Raw genomic sequence first — 3913 nt, 5'->3', positions numbered from 1 at the left:
ACCTGTTGTCCGCAGCTTGGTAGACCTGTTGCCCGTTTCATGGCTGGGTAGACCTGTTGTCCGCAGCAAGCCGTGAGTAGACCTGTTGCCCGTTTCATGGCTGGGTAGACCTGGTGTCCGCAGCATGCCCTGGGTAGACCTGGTGTCCGCAGCTTGGTAGACCTGTTGCCCGTTTCATGGCTGGGTAGACCTGTTGTCCGCAGCAAGCCGTGGGTAGACCTGGTGTCCGCAGCATGCCCTGGGTAGACCTGGTGTCCGCAGCTTGGTAGACCTGTTGCCCGTTTCATGGCTGGGTAGACCTGGTGTCCGCAGCAAGCCGTGGGTAGACCTGGTGTCCGCAGCATGCCCTGGGTAGACCTGGTGTCCGCAGCTTGGTAGACCTGTTGCCCGTTTCATGGCTGGGTAGACCTGTTGTCCGCAGCAAGCCGTGGGTAGACCTGGTGTCCGCAGCATGCCCTGGGTAGACCTGGTGTCCGCAGCTTGGTAGACCTGTTGCCCGTTTCATGCCCTGGGTAGACCTGTTGTCCGCAGCTGGGTAGACCTGTTGTCCGCAGCAAGCCGTGGGTAGACCTGGTGTCCGCAGCATGCCCTGGGTAGACCTGGTGTCCGCAGCTTGGTAGACCTGTTGCCCGTTTCATGGCTGGGTAGACCTGGTGTCCGCAGCAAGCCGTGGGTAGACCTGGTGTCCGCAGCATGCCCTGGGTAGACCTGGTGTCCGCAGCTTGGTAGACCTGTTGCCCGTTTCATGGCTGGGTAGACCTGGTGTCCGCAGCAAGCCGTGGGTAGACCTGGTGTCCGCAGCATGCCCTGGGTAGACCTGGTGTCCGCAGCTTGGTAGACCTGTTGCCCGTTTCATGGCTGGGTAGACCTGGTGTCCGCAGCAAGCCGTGGGTAGACCTGGTGTCCGGAGCTTGGTAGACCTGTTGCCCGATTCATGCCTGGGTAGACCTGTTGTCCGCAGCATTGAGTGGGTAGACCTGGTGTCCGCAGCATGCCCTGGGTAGACCTGTTGTCCGCAGCTTGGTAGACCTGTTGCCCGTTTCATGGCTGGGTAGACCTGTTGTCCGCAGCAAGCCGTGGGTAGACCTGGTGTCCGGAGCTTGGTAGACCTGTTGCCCGATTCATGCCTGGGTAGACCTGTTGTCCGCAGCATTGAGTGGGTAGACCTGGTGTCCGCAGCATGCCCTGGGTAGACCTGTTGTCCGCAGCTTGGTAGACCTGTTGCCCGTTTCATGGCTGGGTAGACCTGTTGTCCGCAGCAAGCCGTGAGTAGACCTGTTGCCCGTTTCATGGCTGGGTAGACCTGGTGTCCGCAGCATGCCCTGGGTAGACCTGGTGTCCGCAGCTTGGTAGACCTGTTGCCCGTTTCATGGCTGGGTAGACCTGTTGTCCGCAGCAAGCCGTGGGTAGACCTGGTGTCCGCAGCATGCCCTGGGTAGACCTGGTGTCCGCAGCTTGGTAGACCTGTTGCCCGTTTCATGGCTGGGTAGACCTGGTGTCCGCAGCAAGCCGTGGGTAGACCTGGTGTCCGCAGCATGCCCTGGGTAGACCTGGTGTCCGCAGCTTGGTAGACCTGTTGCCCGTTTCATGGCTGGGTAGACCTGTTGTCCGCAGCAAGCCGTGGGTAGACCTGGTGTCCGCAGCATGCCCTGGGTAGACCTGGTGTCCGCAGCTTGGTAGACCTGTTGCCCGTTTCATGCCCTGGGTAGACCTGTTGTCCGCAGCTGGGTAGACCTGTTGTCCGCAGCAAGCCGTGGGTAGACCTGGTGTCCGCAGCATGCCCTGGGTAGACCTGGTGTCCGCAGCTTGGTAGACCTGTTGCCCGTTTCATGGCTGGGTAGACCTGTTGTCCGCAGCAAGCCGTCGGTAGACCTGTTGCCCGTTTCATGGCTGGTAGACCTGTTGTCCGCCGCCGGCCTGGAAGTACTCCAAGGGGTCGCTGTTTCTCGCTGCCTCCGGCTATGTCATCGTAGAAGGCGGCGTGCGCCACTGCGCCCCCTCGGTCACGTACATCGGTTCTCTTTCCGGCCTCCGCCGCTTCGGGCCCATCTGTCCGTATTATGGGAACGAGGTGACGGGCCGTATCCCCACAGGCTGTTGCTGTGCCTGTGTCCGTGGCGGAGAAGGGCGGACGCGCGTGCGGTCGCCAGGGCCAGAAGAACACCGCCGATGTCGGGGCGAGTCGCGTGGCTTCGTCCGGCTTCCCGTCTTACCCAGTTCGACTGGGACAGGTTAGCCCAGAGAGAGAGACCGATGCGATCCGAGAGCCGCTCCCCGGCCCAGGCGAGGCTGCGTGCTCAGTCGGGGGAGAAGCGAGAAAGCCCCCAGAGAGACCGATGCGATCCGAGAGCCGCTCCCCGGCCCAGGCCGAGGCTGCGTGTTCAGTCCGGGGGAGAAGCGAGAAAGCCCCCAGAGAGAGCGATGCGATCCGAGAGCCACCGCGCTCCCCCGGCCCAGGCGAGGCTGCGTTGTTCCAGGCGGGGGAGAAGCGAGAAAAAGGCCCAGAGAGAGGGCGAGAAAGCCGCGAGTGTGTCCCGCTCCGGCCCGGCTGCTGCCGGTTTCGTGACAACGGGGAGCCGGGCGCCTGCTCGCTCCCCCGGGGATGGTGGCGGGCGAGGCGGCGGCGCCTCGCCCCTTTTCTGCCCGGCCTTAAGCCGGGGCCCCGCCCGCTCGCCGGGTGCGGCATTTCTTCGGCTGTCGGTCCCGGTGCACGCTGGTGGCCGGCAGCCGGGGCTGGATTTCTGTGGGGCCGGCCCGGGGTTGTGTTGAGCCTGCCCGGGCTTTCCCTGGCCCCCCTCCCCGAGAGCCCCCCGGGCGTGGCTCGCTTGGCCGAGGTTGGCTGCGCCTCGTTTCCCGCTCCCGACCTGTGTTGCCAGAGTTGTGTCCGTATCGAAAGGGCAGCGGGGGACATGCAGTGGGGCGTGTGGCCTCGCCTCTCGGCTTCGCTTGCTTGCCTGCGAAGGGGGGCTCGGTGACGGGAGTGTCCGGCCCTGCCGTGTGTTGTTGAAGTCGTCCCCCTTCCTCGGCCCTAAGCCGGGGACCCGCGTGTAGCGGGCAGAATTTTTCCGGGGCGGCGGTCGGCCGCGGTGGCCGGCCGTGTCCCCCCCCCCAGGACGGACCCCGCAACCCAACAGAGAGCGAGCGAGCGAGTGAGCCCCCGAGAGTGTGTCGTGGGCGGGGCGGCGGCGCCTCGCCCTTTCTCGGTATCGGCCGGGCGCGATCGAGGCACCGTGCCGGGGCGGCCCGTGGTGTCTGGCCTGCCCCGGCTGCCGTGGTTGCCGTTGCCGGCGGGGGCTGGGTTTTGCGAGCGGCTCCGTTCTTTTTTATTAAAGCGTGCCGGTGTGCGGGGCAGTGTGGGGGTGCCCGCCCGGCCTCCGTTCTTTTTCTCTCGCGGCCCTAAGCCGCGGCACCGAGAAGCGCGCGCTGACGAAGGGTCACGGGCCGCCACCGAAGCGAAAGCGAAAGGCGAGAGAGAAGGGCTGGCTGTGTTGGCGAGTGAGAAAAGAGACCGTATGTCCGGTGGTTGGAGGGGTTTTACGGGAGGAGTTGAGAGGCGCGTTCTCGCCCCCACCCCTGGCTCGTGACCCCCGTGGCTAGCACGGGTCGTGCGACGCATGGCGTGCTTTTTTTTTTAGTTTTTTTTTTGGTGCGGTGGCTTGCCCTTCCCCCCGGCTTTTTTTCCGGGTGGGAAGCCGATCGCTGCGAGGCGGGCGAAAGCCGGTGGCCCGCGGCGTGGTCGGTGGCAGCTGCTCCGTTTTCCGTTGTCTTGCGGCCCGCGGGCGGGTGGCGGCACCCCCCGCTCTCTTCCTCTGCTGCGTGATCGATCCCGAAGGTTGCAAGCGGCCCGCCGGCGTCGGGGGCCTAGGGAGCGTCGGGGAGGCTCGGCGGCGCCAAGGGAGGGCCTCTCGGGGAC

This window comes from Sturnus vulgaris, unplaced genomic scaffold, assembly GCF_052056855.1.
Source record: "Sturnus vulgaris isolate bStuVul1 unplaced genomic scaffold, bStuVul1.hap1 Scaffold_183, whole genome shotgun sequence".
Taxonomy (NCBI): Eukaryota; Metazoa; Chordata; class Aves; order Passeriformes; family Sturnidae; genus Sturnus; species Sturnus vulgaris.
The sequence above is the reverse complement of the archived record's forward strand: the minus strand, read 5'-3'. Positions refer to the sequence as shown.